Below are 19,627 nucleotides of genomic sequence, written 5' to 3'. Positions count from 1 at the left end.
CCCGGTCCTTACGGTTGTGCGTCAATCGGCCTCTCCTGCAGACGGTCACCACCGTCTGCCAACCTTGCTGTCAGGTGCCCGGGCCACGTACCCGGACATGGCCAGTCAGCTCCTCCACTACTACTTCCTCACTCTACAACTCCAAAACTGATCTGCTCTCGTTTTCCCGCCTCCAGGACTGTGAACTCCTCGGTGGGTGGAGCCAACCGCCTGGCTCCGTCCCACCTGGTGTGGACATCAGCCCCTGGAGGGAGGCAACAAGGGTTTGTGTCTGACCTTGATGTTCCTAACCGGGGTGTAGGGTGTGTTGTTGCAGTACCTGGGACGTCCTGGCTTCTCCAGGACACCACACAACTATGTTGAATAATCATTGTTTTCAGATCATTTGAGAGTTGTTTTGAGGAGCCCATGATGCCACTCTTCATAGGAGATTTAAATAGGAGAACAACTTGCAAGTGGCCACCTTAAATACCTTTTCTCATGATTGGATACACACCTACCTATGAAGTTCAAAGCTCAATGAGGTTACAAAACCAATTTAGTGCTTTAGTAAGTCAGTAAAAAGTACAGTTAGGTCCAGAAATATTTGGACAGTGACACAAGTTTTGTTATTTTAGCTGTTTACAAAAACATGTTCAGAAATACAATTATATATATAATATGGGCTGAAAGTGCACACTCCCAGCTGCAATATGAGAGTTTTCACATCCAAATCGGAGAAACGGTTTAGGAATCATAGCTCTGTAATGCATAGCCTAATCTTTTACAAGGGACCAAAAGTAATTGGACAAGGGACTCTAAGGGCTGCAATTAACTCTGAAGGCGTCTCCCTCGTTAATCTGTAATCAATGAAGTAGTTAAAAGGTCTGGGGTTGATTACAGGTGTGTGGTTTTGCATTTGGAAGCTGTTGCTGTGACCAGACAACATGCGGTCTAAGGAACTCTCAATTGAGGTGAAGCAGAACATCCTGAGGCTGAAAAAAAAGAAAAAATCCATCAGAGAGATAGCAGACATGCTTGGAGTAGCAAAATCAACAGTCGGGTACATTCTGAGAAAAAAGGAATTGACTGGTGAGCTTGGGAACTCAAAAAGGCCTGGGCGTCCACGGATGACAACAGTGGTGGATGATCGCCGCATACTTTCTTTAGTGAAGAAGAACCCGTTCACAACATCAACTGAAGTCCAGAACACGCTCAGTGAAGTAGGTGTATCTGTCTCTAAGTCAACTGTAAAGAGAAGACTCCATGAAAGTAAATACAAAGGGTTCACATCTAGATGCAAACCATTCATCAATTCCAAAAATAGACAGGCCAGAGTTAAATTTGCTGAAAAACACCTCATGAAGCCAGCTCAGTTCTGGAAAAGTATTCTATGGACAGATGAGACAAAGATCAACCTGTACCAGAATGATGGGAAGAAAAAAGTTTGGAGAAGAAAGGGAACGGCACATGATCCAAGGCACACCACATCCTCTGTAAAACATGGTGGAGGCAACGTGATGGCACGGGCATGCATGGCTTTCAATGGCACTGGGTCACTTGTGTTTATTGATGACATAACAGCAGACAAGAGTAGCCGGATGAATTCTGAAGTGTACCGGGATATACTTTCAGCCCAGATTCAGCCAAATGCCGCAAAGTTGATCGGACGGCGCTTCATAGTACAGATGGACAATGACCCCAAGCATACAGCCAAAGCTACCCAGGAGTTCATGAGTGCAAAAAAGTGGAACGTTCTGCAATGGCCAAGTCAATCACCGGATCTTAACCCAATTGAGCATGCATTTCACTTGCTCAAATCCAGACTTAAGACGGGAAGACCCACAAACAAGCAAGACCTGAAGGCTGCGGCTGTAAAGGCCTGGCAAAGCATTAAGAAGGAGGAAACCCAGCGTTTGGTGATGTCCATGGGTTCCAGACTTAAGGCAGTGATTGCCTCCAAAGGATTCGCAACAAAATATTGAAAATAAAAATATTTTGTTTGGGTTTGGTTTATTTGTCCAATTACTTTTGACCTCCTAAAATGTGCAGTGTTTGTAAAGAAATGTGACAATTCCTACAATTTCTATCAGATATTTTTGTTCAAACCTTCAAATTAAACGTTACACTCTGCACTTGAATTCTGTTGTAGAGATTTCATTTCAAATCCAATGTGGTGGCATGCAGAGCCCAACTCGCGAAAATTGTGTCACTGTCCAAATATTTCTGGACCTAACTGTAGTTAGGAGTGTTCAAATCAAGAAATTGATAAGGGTGCCCATACTTTTGCACCGGTCAAATTTTGTTTAAATGCGGATTGCACATTTTCTGTTAGTACAATAAACCTCATTTCAATCCAGAAATATTACTCAGTCCATCAGTTATTAGATATATGAAACTGAAATAGCAAAAATCCAAATTGTTATAAAGAAAAAAGGTTAACATTAATAGGGGTGCCCAAACTTTTTCATATGACTGTATATACCTAGGATGAATGGCCAAATATTATACACAGGGGCATTGGGACCAGATGGTATATACTGGGGGTAATGGGGCTGGATATCATACACTGGGAGTTATGGGACTGAATGAAAATAACTAATTCAGTAATTAAGACTTATGTCGCAGTATTTTTGTCTATATAGTGTACCATGTGCCTTTTATAATGCTGGTGTCTTCACCCTTTAAGACCCAGTAGCAGCTATAATCTCTGCTTTCACTAAGTCCAACTGCCTAAAATCCTCTGTATTAATAAATGGTGCCACTTGACCCTCGGTTCAGAAAATGTTTTTTGAAGATTGCACAGATTGAAAAGGTCCCTAGTCCCTAGTGATTCATCCGACCACCGCTATGTAATATAAGGGCTGAAATCACGGGTCGCCATCAAATAGGCCTATAAAGGCAGCATGAAGCCAGGATTGCATTGACCTGTTCTCATCACATGAAAGAAGAAACAGCTTTCTGGATATGTAAGCGAAAAATATATGAAAGCAATGATTCCTGCCGAGTTCTCATCATTGTGTGTTACTTATAGATCGACTGGATATACTGGTCTATATACTGCTCACTAGAGTTGAGCGCGGTTCTAGGTTCGAGGTTCTCCAGTTCTAGGCTCAAGTGATTTTGGGGGCTGTTCTAGATCGAACTAGAACTCGAGCTTTTTGCAAAAGCTCGATAGTTCTAGAAACGTTCGATAATGGTTCTAGCAGCAAAAAAACTGCTAATTCCTAGCTGGCTTTCCGCTGTAATAGTGTAAGTCACTCTGTGACTCACACTATTATGACATTTCAGTGTATAGTGTGCGGGAACAGCGCCTTCAGATCACTGCTGTATGGATAATGGCGATCGCCATTTTTTTTTTTTTTTCCTTGTCTTCCTTCCCTAAGCGCGCGCGTCTTGTGGGGCGGGCCAGCATGTCAGCCAATCCCAGACACACACACAGCTAAGTGGACTTTTAGCCAGAGAAGCAACGGCATGTGTGATAGGATGTCCATGTCACATGTCCCTGCATTATAAAACCGGACATTTTCCTCCAGCACGCCATTATCTGCCTTCTGCGTCCTTGGTGTCAGACATCACTGGCGCAGCTCCGTCCTTTGTCCTATCGCCGATACTGCTTTATGCGCGCCATACACAGCGCTAGACAGCTTAGGGATAGCACTTTCTATCAGTCCTTTTAAGGGCTCAAACCGGCAGGGTCAGAGCCATAGGTGACAGGTCCTGAAAACAGAGACAGCGTCTGTGTAGCAAAGGTCAGGGATTTCCTCGCTGCATTTCCCCATTAGGAGGGAATAGAAAGGCAGGCTTCCATTCCTCTACTCAGAGCCCCACAATCCTGGCACTGTACCCTCCTGTCCTCTGCACACTCCAACTCATTATAACTAAGCCATTATACTAGCAAACACTCAGTGTACCTAGTGGCATCCTAAACGTGGCTATTGGACTTTTGTCTAGTCCCACTAGTGCAAAGATATTTGCAGCACGTCTGCCTGCATTGCACACTCCAACTCATTATAACTAAGCCTTTATACTAGCAAACACTCAGTGTACCTAGTGGCATCCTATACGTGGCTATTGGACTTTTGTCTAGTCCCACTAGTGCAAAGACATTTGCAGCACCTCTGCCTGCATTGCACACTACAACTCATTATAACTAAGCCATTATAATAGCAATTTTTGCTGCCAGTTTAAGGGCCGTAGTTGCATTTTCAGGGATATTTATTCTTTATTATTCTGCTGTTAATAAAGCTAGACCACCGCTGAAATCTACACCACCTCTCAATTTTTACTACCACATTTTCAGTGCACAATCTTGTCGCAATCAACATGAGTGGCAAAATGACAGATGCTGGTGGAAAGGGGAAGAGGCGTGGTGGAAAAGGAAAAAAAGGTTTTGTCCGTGGGGAAGGTGGCAAAGCTCCATTATCATCTGCTGAAGATAGACCATGTACCAGCAAAAGTAAGATGTCTACTACTTACAGTGGACAATCCGATGTGCTCCCTTTTTTACGGACACGAACAACAGGAACAAAGCTGGATGATGGCCAAAAAAGGAAAATGCTTGAATGGATCTCAAGTGGTCCAACAAGTGCCCTCTCAGCCACTTCAAGTACCGCATCCAAAAAACAGCAGTCCTCTGAGTTGTCATCCCAATCAAACTTGCTTTCTCCCAGCTCTGAAGTCTCCATCAGCCCTGCACAGTATGGTGGAACTGAGATGGCTGAGTCTGCAGAGCTGTTCAGTCACACTATAGCCTGGGAATCAGAGGTCTGCTCCCAAGCTACAGTGAGTACAGAACATGAAATGGTCTGCAGTGATGCCCAGAACCTTTGTGACTCTGATTCAGGCCGTGAGGACCAAGTTTCTGAGCATAATGTTGACCCTTTGTCACAAACTGTAACACCTGTGGTTATAGACAATGAGGAACATACTGATGAAGATGAGACGCAGATACCCGATTGGGATGACAACTTAAATATTCGGTCAGGGCAAGAAGAGGCTCGGTCTGAGGGGGAGGGGAGTGCAAACACAACAATTGATGATGAAGTTCTAGATCCCACCTACTGTCAACCCACAGTCAGGCACTCGAGGAGGTCAACAGAGGTGGTGGAGGAGGATGCAACTGATGACGAAGTTACCTTGCGCCTTCCTGGACAGAGTCGGAGTACTGGTAGCACGTCTACAACTGCATCCTCAGCCACCACTCTGCCTCTGAGCACTAGTCGGGGTGGATCAACAGGTCGCATGCCCTCTAAGCCTTGCCTAGCCTGGTCCTTTTTTGACATAGCAAAAGATCGCCCAAATTATGTGATCTGTAAAATTTGTCATGGTTCTATTAGTAGAGGTCAAAACCTCAGCAGTTTGACAACTATTTCCATGAATCGTCACATGAATAAATATCATATGTCCCGGTTGGAAGCTCACCTTGCTGCAATGCGGCCTAGCGGAGCGAACCATCCACCGCCTGCCCCTTCCAGTGCATCCGCGCGCTCTTCATCTTCTAGGACTGTGGGGACAGCTGTCACACCTGTTTTTCCACGCACAACTTCCACCACTGTAACCGCAACAGGCACTTTGCTTGGTAGGTCGTCAGTTGGTTTAGAAGGGGAAACAAGTGAGTGTGTACAGCTCTCTCAGACATCGATAGCACCAACGTTGGATGAAGGCAACATCATGTCTCCGCCTGCACTTTCCTCACAAACCTGCATTTTTCCAGGGACACCCTACTCAACACCGTCTACACACAGCAGCCAGATCTCTGTCCCTCAGATGTGGTCAAATAAAAGGCCACTTCCTGCGACCCATGACAAAGCTAAGAGGTTGACTCTATCCCTCTGTAAGCTCTTGGCTACCGAAATGCTGCCTTTCCGCCTAGTGGACACACAGGATTTTAGAGGCCTTATGTCTGTCGCTGTGCCCCAGTACCAGATGCCTAGTCGCCACTACTTCTCTAAGAAAGGTGTGCCCGCGCTACACCAGCATGTCGCACACAACATCACCGCTTCCTTGAGAAACTCTGTGTGTGAATGGGTGCATTTCACCACCGATACTTGGACCAGTAAGCATGGACAGGGACGTTACATGTTGCTGACTGGGCACTGGGTAACTATGGTGATAGATGTTGAAGGGTCTGCTGCACAAGTCTTGCCGTCCCCACGACTCGTGTGTCAATCCTCTGTCTGTCCAAGTTCTGCCACTGCTTCTGCCTCCTCCACCTCATCTGGGTCCTCCACCTCCGCCCCAAGCCTGCCTGGTCAGGCCACCAGCGTTCTCACTGCGCAGAAGGAATCACGCACGCCTCATTACTATGCTGGCAGCAGAGCGCAACGGCATCAAGCGGTCTTTAGCTTGACATGTCTTGGGAATAAGAGTCACACAGCTGAGGAGTTGTGGTCAGCTCTGCAGTCCGAGTTTAATAAATGGTTGTCTCCGCTCAACCTGCAGCCTGGTTAGGCCGTGTGCGACAATGCTGCAAACCTGGGTGCGGCCCTTCGCCTGGGCAAGGTGACACACGTGCCTTGTATGGCTCACGTGTTGAACCTTGTTGTCCAACAATTTTTAACACACTATCCCGGCCTAGATGGCCTTCTGAACAGGGCACGAAAACTGTCTGCTCACTTCCGCTGTTCAACCGCCGCAGCTGAGCGACTTGCATCGCTCCAGAAGTCTTTCGGCCTGCCGGTTCATCGCCTGAAATGCGATGTGGCGACACGCTGGAATTCAACTCTCCACATGTTACAGCGACTGTGGCAGCACCGCCGAGCCCTGGTGCAATACGTCATGACGTATAGCCTGGGCCAACGAGATGCAGAGGTGGGGCAGATCACCCTGATGGAGTGGTCTCAGATCAAGGACCTATGCACCCTTCTGCACAGTTTCGACATGGCGACGAATATGTTTAGCGCTGACAATGCCATTATCAGCATGACAATTCCAGTCATTTACATGCTGGAGCACACGCTAAACACTATTCGGAGTCAGGAAGTGGGACAACAGGAAGGGGAGGAACTACAGGAGGATTCATATGCGCAAGGGACAACAACATCACCAAGGTCCAGACGTTCATCATCACCAACGCGGCAGGCATGGGACCATGGGGGACAGGGATCAACAAGGGCGCATGGTAGCAGGCTAAATGTTGAGGAAGGTGCAGGTTAACATGAAGAAATGGAGGACGAACTGTCCATGGACATGGAAGACTCAGCGGATGAGGGAGACCTTGGTCAAATTTCTGTTGAAAGAGGTTGGGGGGAGATGTCAGAGGAAGAAAGAACGGTTAGCACCTCTATGCCACAAACACAGCGTGTACTTGGTCCGCATGGCTGCGCAAGACACATGAGTGCCGTCTTGTTGCACTACCTCCAACATGACCCTCGTATTGTCAAAATTAGAAGTGATGATGACTACTGGATTGCCACACTATTAGATCCCCGGTACAAGTCCAAATTTTGTGACATTATTCCAGCCATAGAAAGGGACGCACGTATGCAGGAGTATCAGCAGAAGCTGTTACTCGATCTTAGCTCGGCTTTTCCACCAAACAACCGTGCAGGTGCAGGGAGTGATTCTCCCAGTTGTAACTTCACAAACATGGGCCGGTCTCGTCATCTTCAACAGTCTACCCGTACCAGTAGGACCGTATCTGGTGCTGGTAACAGCAATTTTATGGAATCTTTTCATAATTTTTTTAGACCCTCCTTTGCAAGGCCACCAGAGACAACAAGTCTGACACATAGTCAACGGCTGGAGAGGATGATACAGGAGTATCTCCAAATGAACATCGATGCCATGACTTTGCAAATGGAGCCTTGCTCATTTTGGGCTTCAAATCTAGAAAAATGGCCAAAGCTATCCAGTTACGCCTTGGAGATTTTGTCGTGTCCAGCTGCCAGCGTTGTCTCTGAACGTGTCTTCAGTGCTGCTGGGTGTGTGCTGACAGATAAGCGCACGCGTCTGTCCAGTGACAATGTGGACAGACTGACGTTCATCAAAATGAACAAGTCATGGATCCAGAAGGAATTTACTACCCCTGTGTCATCCTGGGGAGAGTAAATGCTTGTGGATTTGGAATGTGCTTGATGCAAATCTAGCTGTGAAGTGTACAACTGGGGCACAACTGCTGCTACTGAAGGGGTGGGTGTGTGTGGGGCCCAATTTTTTGAAAAAAGGGAGACTCCGCTTGGAGTAACCCTTGCTTACATTGTTTTTAAAAATGATCCTAGATGAACAGATCTGGGATCAGGAAAGACTTTGCTACCTAACCCGGGGTCATCCTGGGGACGGTTAATTATGGCGTATTTTTGAATGTGCTTGATGCAAATCTAGCTGTGAAGGGTACAACTGGGGCACAACTGCTGCCACTGAAGGGGTGGGTGTGTGGCCCAATTTTTGGAAAAAAAGGAGACTCCGCTTGGAGTAACCCTTGCTTGCTGTGTTTTTTAAAAGGAGCCAAGATGAACAGAGCTGGGATCAGGAAAGACATACTTCCTACCCCGGTGTCATCCTGGGGACGGTTAATTATGGCGTATTGTTGAATGTGCTTGATGCAAATCTAGCTGGAAGTGTACAACTGGGGCACAACTGCTGCCACTGAAGGGGTGAGTGTGTGTGGGGCCCAATTTTTGGAAAAAAGGGAGACTCCGCTTGGAGTAACCCTTGCTTGCTGTGTTTTTTAAAAGGAGCCAAGATGAACAGAGCTGGGATCAGGAAAGACTTTGCTACCTACCCCGGTGTCATCCTGGGGACGGTTAATTATGGCGTATTTTTGAATGTGCTTGATGCAAATATAGCTGTGAAGTGTACAACTGGGGCACAACTGCTGCCACTGAAGGGGTGGGTGTGTGTGGGGCCCAATTTTTGGAAAAAAGGGAGACTCCGCTTGGAGTCACCTTGCGGTGTTTTACATGATTTTAGAAGGGCGTGCCATGCCTATATCTGTGTGTCCTCCACTTTTTCCTTGTCTTGCTCTTTTGTTTTCGCATGAGTATATGTCCTTGTCACTTTCCCATGTGTTTGTGTTGTGTTGTGAGTTGTTTGTCACCTTTTGGACACCTTTGAGGGTGTTTTCTAGGTGTTTTTATGTGTTTGTGAATGCCTGCCATTGTTTCCTATGCGGTTCGAGTTCGGTTCGTCGAACGTTCGACGAACCGAACTCGAACGGGGCCTCCGTTCGGCGAGCCGACCTCGAGCCGAACCGGGACCGGTTCGCTCATCTCTACTGCTCACTGTGCATCATGCAGCGCAAAGAACTTCATTAACACAATGAAGGACATGAATCAATAGTATTGTAAAAAAAAAGACATTAGTGAGTTGGTGTAAATTGTGCTAAATTCTGAAAATGGTCACATTACATTTCGAGCAATAGACTACATAATTGATGCAGGTGACCCCATGGTTGTCACATACAGAGGCTAGCATCGTACCATGAAATGTACAAGTCATTATACATGAGAATGTGTGTAGAGACGGATGACGTAGGAAAAAGTCCAGTTTTTGAAAATAGAAGGTAATAGATTTCATGGCAAATACTTGGTATCCTTCTAAGTATAAAACCTCAATTCTGTTCCCATACAATGGTTAGTCCTCCAATTCCTCATTTGTTTACGTAGTTCTCCACTTTCACACTTGGCTGTGTAGTTCTCTGCTTTCACACTTATCTCTGTAGTTCCCCACTTTCACACTTTTGTATGTACAGTAGTTCTCCACTTTCACACTTGGCTGTGTAGTTCTCCACTTTTTTTACACTTATCTGTGTAGTTCTCCACTTCAACGCTTGCCTGGCTAGTCCTCCACTTTCATGTTTATCTGGCAAGTCCTGCACTTTCACACTTGTCTGGCTAGTCCTCCCCTTTCACATTTGTCTGGCTAGTCCTCGACTTCCACGCTTCTCTGCATAGTTATCCAGTTCCACGCTTGTCTGGCTAGTCCTCCACTTTCATGCTTGCCTAGCTAGTCCTCCACTTTCATGCTTGTTTGGCAAGTCCTCCACTTTCACGCTTGTCTGGCTAGTCCTCCACTTTCATACTTGTCTGGCTAGTCCTCCACTTTCACGCTTGTCTGCATAGTTCTCCACTTTCACGCTTGTCTGCATAGTTCTCCACTTCCACGCTTGTCTGCATAGTTCTCCACTTCCACGCTTGTCTGCATAGTTCTCCACAATCATGCTTGTTTGGCAAGTCCTCCACTTTCACACTTGTCTGGCTAGCCCTCCACTTTCATGCTTGTCTGGCTAGTCCTCCACTTTCACGCTTGTCTGGCTAGCCCTCCACTTTCATGCTTGTCTGGCTAGCCCTCCACTTTCATGCTTGTCTGGCTAGTCCTCCACTTTCACGCTTGCCTGGCTAGTCCGCCACTTTCACGCTTTTCTGGCTAGTTCTCCACCTTAACGCTTGTCTGGCTTGTCCTCCAGTTTCACACTTTTCTGGCTAGTCCTTCAATTTCACGCTAGTCTGGTAGTTCTCCACCTCCATACTTGTCTGGCTAGTCTACCACTTCCAAACTTTACATGAGTGGTCCTCCATTCTCTTGTTGGGTATTCCTCTATTTTCACACTTATCTGAGTAGGTCTCCACTTACATGCCTGTCTGGCTAGTCCTCCATTTGCTCATCTGGGTAGCCCTTCACTGTCTTCCATTTGCTCGCCTGTGTAGTCCATTTCCATGCTCGTTTGGCTGGTTCTCTACTTCTTTGTTTGTCAGGGTTTCCACTGCTTTGACTTTGACTAGTACAGAATTTCAATTTAGATCATTTATGAAAGACAGATATGGCCTACCTGAACTACAGACTGGCTCTCTATGAGTCCTAAGAAGTTCTGTTTGCTGCCTTTGCAGTACGCTTGTGCGTGTCTAGTTTTACCTATCTGCAAATAAAGTTAACGACTTTTAATTTATCACAATACTAATTTTGTTTATTATTAAACAGGCTATAATTCACATAGAGCATAAATATCTCCCGACAGAATATCACAAAATCATGTTTATTTTTTGAAAGCTGGTCATTTGACGATAGACATATCTCCATACTCGCTGCCCACTTTGCCTCAGTAATGCCAACAGAGAACATCTGACGTCCATACAGTTGTTCCATTTGGTCAGATCTGACCCCAAGACAAGATAAAAGTGTCCACCACTGAACCTCCATACAGCCTCATGTGTTGTGAATGTCAGTTATGCTTTGGCTGCTGTGAGGCTCCATCTTGTGGCCAGGAATGGTTTGGACAGAGACCAGGTGTGTTGAGCAATGGGCGTTTCCATTGCTAACTCTCTGCCTATTTAAACCCTGGTCTGCTAGCAGGCTATGCCGGATGTCAGTTGTTCTTTGTACACCAACCTGCTTCATCCTGCTCCAGACCACATCTACCCCAGATAAGTGCTTGGCTCTTTATTTGTTGTTTTGTTCATTTTGCTCTTATCTGAGTTTGTCATTTGCTGTGGTTATTGTCAGTTTATTTGCATGCAGGGATCTTCCCTCTCAGTTGCTTAGCTGGGAAGCTCCCTGCAGCTATGTTTGGAGTATTGCTCCTATGTCCTAAGTCCATGTGTTTGTTGCTTCTTGAATTTGTATGGTTCCTGCTTTCTGTTCATTGGTATGACAAGAGTGCCTGGTATAGGACGGAGTTCAGATCTAGTGATCTGAGGGCTTTTTGTACTATCAGGTTTTTGGATTTTTGTAGGGTTTTTCTCTGGCCACCATCAGCCCCTTTCCTATCCTGTCCTATTTAGTCAGTAGGGCCTCACCTTTTGCTGATCCTATCATCTATCTGTGTATTGTGTTTTCCTATATCACCGCAGTCTTTGAATGTGGGGGGCTTGCTATTCTTTATCTATTTTCTGAGGCAGAGAGTTATTTATCTTTCCTTCCTTTAGGATAGCTAGTTCTCCGGCTAGGTTCGCAGTGCACAGGATGTTAGTTCACCCCTCGGCTACTTCTAGTGTTGATGGTTAGTAAGGGGATGGAGGCCAGATTAGTTGCCAATGCTCTTGTCACCTTTTACCAATGATTTATGGTGGTCTTCCATGGTTCCGGATCCTAACACTCATGTAGATCAATATCTTCAATGCTACGTCTTACACAAAAACATAGATACAGTATGATGTGTGTAATTTGGGAATAGTGTTTCCCTCTGTATGCTGTGTCAATACAAAGAATTACAATTTATCTCACAAATGAAAACTCTATAGCAATTTGGATTTCAGCCTACACGATTATTTACCTTCAGTGAAAATAAGACTCTAGCAGTATTGTGGTGGCTTATTTCCCTACCCACCCTGAAATAAACGTGTAAAATGTGCTTATCCATGGTGAAGCCTTGAGAAAATGGTCCACAAATATAGTGGTGACCATATAATTGGTGCAACCTGTGTGGCTGCACAGGGACCAAAGAGGTAAGAGGCAAATTTCCACTTTCAAAGCAAGTGGAATAATACGGTATTATGAGCTATTGGTCTGCAAAAGGCTCTCGCTACCTCCACCAAATGAGGTACAGGCCAATTGGACACCTGTTACAGGTAATTTATGGCTTCAGTGATGTGATTTATAGAGCAGGAGGAACAAAGCTATCACATTTTAGATATTCATCCGAAAAGTAGGCAGTATTTAAAAAAAATATACAAAAGATGTTGAGAAAGGAACAAAAAATACAGATTATGCAACTACGTAAAATAAAAAGGAAAAACTAAAGAAAAATGGTCACAGGGGTGGAACAATTCTTTTTTTCGATGGACGCGCTCTGGTAGAAATAGAGAACCGCTATACACAGAAGTGTATCTTTCAGATTGAACAAGGATCATAATTTGGCATTTGCTTTTATTAACACAAGTGACACCCACATACCTCCCCTCTGGTGACCCATAACAGTGATAAGTTTCAGAGAAATACAGTGACAAGCAAAAGGGTAGCAATGTTTTGAATTTTTGATTTTCAGGCTCCATATCTCACCGTCCACAACAGCTTTGAGTGTGAGACAACCTGCATTTTATAGACAATCATTTTGGCTATCTCATACATAAATTTGACTTGCAAATATTTGGCATATGATTAGTTATGCAGATTCTTGTCAAGTCACTGCATTGTTACTGTTTTGCTCCTAAAAATATAAATTTTAAATGATATTATTTTGTTAGTATTTTATAAATCCTCCTTCTGCTTTCAAGACTGCCTGAATCTATCTGGGCTCTTTATCAGATTCAAGCATGTCTTGATCAAAATCTGATCCCAGGTCTTTTCTACATGTTCCCAATGTTGGTGCATACTGGTCGGCTCTCTTGGGTATGTATACAAGTTTTTCTTCATCTCTACTCCCAATTCAAAGTTTAATTCGGTTGAAGTCTGGAGACTGTGGCGGCCAATCCTGCACCTCTACCTCAATGTCATTAAACCATTTCTTCGTCAATCTCAACATATACTTCTGGTTGTTGTCCTGCTGGAACACTATGCTATCCTTTTCATAACCATACGAAGTAACTCATCTTGTAGGATGCTCACATATAGCTCAATATTGAAATATGTCCAACACCTTTGGCTATAAAACAAACTCATATCATCAGGCTTCCTCCACCAAAATTTACAGTTCCTTCAATTTCTCAATCCATTAGTGTCTTTTTCCCCTTGTTTCTTTCAGACCCATCTGCCCCCATCAGAGCTGTCTATTGACTTTTGTCTCGTTGCACCAAATCACCCGTCTCCAATTTACCACTTTTCGTTCTTTGCAAACTCGAGATGACGCTTCTTATGACGATATTGAAGTTGAGGCTTCTTCACCTTTTTTCGAGCCACCATTCTAGTCTTCTGTAATGTGCATCGCTCGGTGGTTACATGGACGTCTGTGATATCACTATTAGGAAGCATACGAGCCGCCTCCACTGCTGTGTTTGTCGCGCCAAAACTGATAGACAGGGCCGACGTCAACACGCGGCACACCCGGGCAATGCCGGGGCCCCGGAGAGCCGGGGGGGCCCACTCGGCCTCGTCAGTTCTGCTGCCCCTTGGCCGGGGCCCACTCGCTGTCAGTTCTGCTGCCCCTGGGCCGAGTTCCGGGGACCGCAGTACGCGGCAGTAATCTGCAGCGCCGTTCCTTTAAGGCGCGCATACCTCCTGGTTTGAACTTCATCTGTGGGCGGAGCTACCGCCCGGCGTCCTGATTGGTACCACAGATGAAGGAGCCAGGAGGCGCTTTGTCAGCCAGCGACCCACAGCACAGCGCTTCTCTCCGGCGCTGTGTGACTGTGGGCCCCCTCTCCTCCGTGACCTGAGCGGTATGTGCCCTCCCCGCCCCCCAATTTATGGGCCCCTATGAGCTGTATGGGTTTCTCCCCCCCGAGATGTATGCCCTGGCCCCGCAGAGCCGCGTGTGTGGGCCCCGCAGAGCCGCGTGTGTGGGCCCCGCAGAGGCGCGTGTGTGGGCCCCCCAGAGCCACGTGTGTGGGCCCCCCAGAGCCGCGTGTGTGGGCCCCCCAGAGCCGCGTGTGTGGGCCCCCCAGAGCCACGTGTGTGGGCCCCCCAGAGCCACGTGTGTCTGTCTGTAGCAGAGCCGCATGTGTCTGTCTGTAGCAGAGCAGAGTGTGTCTGTCTATAGCAGAGTCGCGTGTGTCTGCAGCAGAGCCGAGTGTGTCTGTCTGTAGCAGAGCCGAGTGTGTCTGTCTGTAGCAAAGCCGCGTGTGTCTGTCTGTAGCAGAGCCGAGTGTGTCTGTCTGTAGCCTAGCCGAGTGTGTCTGTCTGTAGCAGAGACAAGTGTGTCTGTCTGTAGCAGAGCCGCGTGTGTCTGTCGGTAGCAGAGCCAAGTGTGTCTGTCTGTAGCAGAGCCGAGTGTGTCTGTCTGTAGCAAAGCCGCATGTGTCTGTCTGTAGCAGAGCCGCATGTGTCTGTCTGTAGCAGAGCCGCGTGTGTCTGTCTGTAGCAGAGCCAAGTGTGTCTGTCTGTAGCAAAGCCGAGTGTGTCTGTCTGTAGCAGAGCCGAGTGTGTCTGTCTGTAGCAGAGCCGAGTGTGTCTGTCTGTAGCAGAGCAGCGTGTGTCTGTCTGTGTGTAGGTATGTAGCAGAGCTGTGTGTATCTGTCTGTCTGTATGCAGCAGAGCTGTGTCAGTTTGTATGTATGTATGCAGCAGAGCTGTGTCTGTCTGTATGCAGCAGAGCTGTCTGTCTGTATGCAGCAGAGCTGTGTCTGTCTGTCTGTATGCAGCAGAGCTCTGTCTGTATGCAGCAGAGCTGTGTCTGTCTGTCTGTAAGCAGCAGAGCTGTGTCTGTCTGTCTGTCTGTATGCAGCAGAGCTGTGTCTGTTTGTCTGTATGCAGCAGAGCTGTGTCTGTCTGTATGTATGCAGCAGAGCTGTGTGTGTCTGTATGTATGCAGCAGAGCTGTGTCTGTCTGTATGCAGCAGAGCTGTGTGTCTGTCTGTCTGTATGCAGCAAAGCTGTGTGTGTCTGTCTGTCTGTATGTATGCAGTGGAGCTGTGTCTGTCTGTATGCAGCAGAGCTGTGTCTGTCTGTATGCAGCAGAGCTCTGCCTGTCTGTATGCAGCAGAGCTGTGTCTGTCTGTATGCAGCAGAGCTGTGTGTGTCTGTATGTATGCAGCAGAGCTGTGTCTGTCTGTCTGTATGCAGCAGAGCTGTTTGTGTCTGTCTGTATGCAGCAGAGCTGTGTCTGTCTGTCTGTATGCAGCAGAGCTGTGTGTGTCTGTCTGTATGCAGCAGAGCTGTGTGTGTCTGTATGTATGCAGCAGAGCTGTGTGTGTCTATGTATGCTGCAGAGCTGTGTGTGTGTATGCAGCAGAGGTGTGTGTGTGTGTGTGTATGCAGCAGAGCTGTGTGTATGTGTATGCAGCCGAGCTCTGTGTGTCTGTGTGTATGCAGCAGAGCTGTGTGTATGCAGCAGAGCTGTGTGTGTCTGTGTGTATGCAACAGAGCTGTGTGTGTCTGTATGTATGCAGCAGAGCTGTGTGTGTCTGTATGTATGTAGCAGAGCTGTGTGTGTGTGTGTGTGTGTCTGTCTGTATGTATGCAGCAAAGCTGTGTGTGTGTGTGTGTCTGTGTGTATGCAGCAGAGCTGTGTGTGTGTGTCTGTGTGTATGCAGTAGAGGTGTGTGTGTGTGTCTGTGTGTATGCAGCAGAGCTGTGTGTGTCTGTATGCATGTATGATGTGTATCTATGTATGTATTTTTGTGAGTTTGTCTTTAAATATGTATATGTACGTATGTGTGTGTCTGCGTGTGGATTGGGCCCACTGGGACTCTTCCGCCCGGGGCCCACAAAAACCTGGAGCCGGCCCTGCTGATAGACCTTGTGATTAGAAATGGGAGAACCCGATCTGTAAAGTTCAGCATTTGTACCGAACAGTGAGTGTCCAGGTCTCGGACATGGACTTAAAATAAAGTATGTGTCTGAATTGGGATGCTGATCGTATGCTAATAAAGTTTGTTGAAAGTCTGCAGGCAATCATCAAGCTTTATTGCATGGGGAAGTGTTGTCTGTACACTGCTGTGAACAATAAAGATGAAAAGAAAAAAGTGCTGCAGGGTCCCTCCCTTTTTTGATAATCAGCACAGGTAAAACAGACAGATAAGGGCTGCAACCCTCCCTCAGCTCACTGCTTTACCTTAGCTGGTTATCAAAAATAGAGGGGATCCCATGATTTTTTTATATTATTATTATTTATTTAAATAACTTTAAAAAAAATGAAGTGATGCCCCCTTTATTTTTGATACTAGACAAGGAAAAGCAGACAGTTGAGGACTGGTATTTTCTGGGTGGAAAGGGCCATACCTAGCCTAACAATAGCAACCCTCAGCCAACCCAGAAGTGGCGATTTACTGGGCTCTTCCCGATTGGACTGGGGCGGTGGCAATCGGGATTATACTTTTGGGGTTTATGTCAGCTGTGAATTGACAGCTGACATCAAGCCTAGTGATTAGTAATGGAAAGGTGTCTATCACACACCCACTTTACTAACCTGGCAAGTATAGAGTTAAAAATAAAAACACGGGAAAAAAAAGATTATTTAAATAAACACTCTCCCACATGCCCTTGTTCATCAAATTATTAATTCAAACTAATTCCTGAAAGTTCCTACGTAATCCAAAGAATAATGACCCACAATGCCCATTGATTCATATGGAGCTTTGCTCTGAGATTTTTCTCAGATCTAGGCTCCATAGGTTACTGCCGGTCAGAGACAGGCACGCATTTTTTCGTGACACAAGTAACTCAGTCATGTCATGGCTTGTGAGAAATTCCGGGCTGCCACTGACCTATGGAGCCTCCTTCTTAGAGCATTCTCAGAATGCAGCGCCATAAAAATTGATGTTTGTTGTGGGACATTACTCCATTGGATTGGAATGTCCAGGATTCTTTTTTAATTAATAAAAAGAAATAAAAAATAAAAATTAATTAATTAATAAAAAGAAGAATATTTATTCAAATAAACTATTTTTCCTTTGTGTTTTTTTTATTCTATACTTACCAGGTTAGTAATTGGGTTATCTGATAGATGCCTCTGCATTACTAACCATCGCTTGATGTCAGCTGTAATTTCACAGCTGACGTCAACCCCAAAAATATTACCCTGATTGCCACTGCAGCAGGGCAATCAGGAAGAGCCGGGCGAAGGGCCAGAACTGGCATATCTAATGGATGTGCCAGTACTAGGGCAGCTGTGGATTGCTATTTTTAGGCTTGGGGGCCCAAATAACCACGGGCCTTCCCACTCTGATAATATCAGCTCACAGCCGTCGGCTTTACCTTGACTGGTTATCAAAAATAAGGGGTATCCCAAACCGTTTTTAGGATAACCAGCCAAGGTAAAGTTGATAGCTTAGAGTTTCAGCCCTCAGTAGTCTGCTTTACCTGTACTAGTTATCAAACACAGGCAGGACCCCATGGCATTTGTTTTTGTTTATTCCCTAGCCAAATGGGTTTGCAGGGCAGTTGTCCCCATTTTCCTTCTTTCTGCAGCCCCTATCCTTTACTACAACCATTTTACAGCACAGAAATTCAGGTTTCCATTGAGTTATATGGGGTTTGGGTTCCAGGGTCACGTTTGGGTCAAATCTGGGTCCTGAACTAAACTATCAACTAAAGTCCAGCCAAACTTGGCAAACCCAAACATCAATGGGTCTGTTTATCCTTACTTGTGGTGAGCCGACTTTTTGATTCCAGTATTTTGCCTGGACATCTGTCTTTTGGCTTTTGAATTGGTTGATGGACTTTATTTTGCATTGATCTTGCTGACATGGTGTTCACATGATGTAGTTTGGCAATTTTCTTGGCCGAGAGTCCGCTATCGATGAACTGGATGATTCTGTTTCTTTTTTCTTGGGAAATCTTCTTCATGGCGGCTCCTCGATTCAAACAGTGACTTTTTGCCTGGGGATTAACCTAATAACTCACTGAGCTATTAGGGAATGTGAGAACAGGTTGTAATTTGTAGTATATAGGAAGAAAAAGATTGTTCCACCACCAGGAGCAAAACAGTAACAATGCAGTAGCATGAAAAAAATCTGAATAACTAATCATATGCTTAAATAGCTGCAAGTCAAATTTATGAATGAGCCAAAATAATTGTCTATAAAATGAAGGTCGTCTCAAGCGCAAAGTAGTACTGGCAGGTAACATATGGAGCCTGAAAGTCAAAAATTCAAAATATTGTTTGCTTGTTACCCTTTTGCTTGTTACTGTATATACATAAACTTAGGTCCAGAAGTAAAGCATATGCAAGATACAGTTATATAATCAAGTTAGGCTTAAAGTGCAAACACTCAGCTTTAATTTGAGGAAGGGTTTAGGAAATACAGATCTTTAATGTGTAGCTGCCTTTCTTTCGAAGGAGCAAAGGAAATTGAACAATTATTTCTAAAGCTCTTTAATGGTCTGCATAGTCTATTCCCTTATAATTCCATCATTAATTAAGCAGGTAAAAGGTCAGGAGCTGATTCCAGGTGCGGCATTTGCATTTGGAAGCTGTTGCAGGGAACCTACAACTTCCAATCAAAGGACCCCTCGATGGAAGATAAACAGATCATCATGAGGCTGAAAAAAAAGAAATGCATGAGCGTTAGAAGCAAAGTTATGAGTGGCAAAATAAACAGTTTGGTACATTCTGCAAAAAAAATAGAAAGCACTGGTGAGCTGGGAAGTCAGAAATGCCAAGACTTCCACAGAAGACAAAAGTGCTGGATGATCGCAGAATCCTCTCTATGGTAATGAAAAACCCTTTCAGAACATCCACCCAAGTGTAGACCACTCTCCAGGAAGTAGTTGTTTCAGTATATAAGTCCACTATAAAGAGAAGACTTCAAGAGAGCAAATACAGAGGGTTCACCACAAGGTGGAAAGCATCAATCGGCTTTAAAAATAGAAAGGCCTGATTAGACTTTGCTAAAAAACATGTAAAGTAGCCACCAAGACCTGGAAAAGCAGCAGAGGACAGATGGTCAACCTGTACCAGAATGATGGGAATAAGAAAGTATGGAGAAGGCTTGGAACGGCTCATGGTCCAAAGCACATTGCATCCTCTGTAAAACATGGCGGAGGCATAATGATTGTCGGGCATGCATGAGTCACGAGTGGTTATTGATGATGTGACTGAAGACAGAAGCAGCCAGATAAATTCTCTAGTGTACAGGGAAAGACTTTCTGCTCAGATTCATTTTCAGAACATTTA

Source organism: Anomaloglossus baeobatrachus, chromosome 6 (genome assembly GCF_048569485.1).
Source record: "Anomaloglossus baeobatrachus isolate aAnoBae1 chromosome 6, aAnoBae1.hap1, whole genome shotgun sequence".
Classification (NCBI taxonomy): domain Eukaryota; kingdom Metazoa; phylum Chordata; class Amphibia; order Anura; family Aromobatidae; genus Anomaloglossus; species Anomaloglossus baeobatrachus.
The sequence above is the reverse complement of the archived record's forward strand: the minus strand, read 5'-3'. Positions refer to the sequence as shown.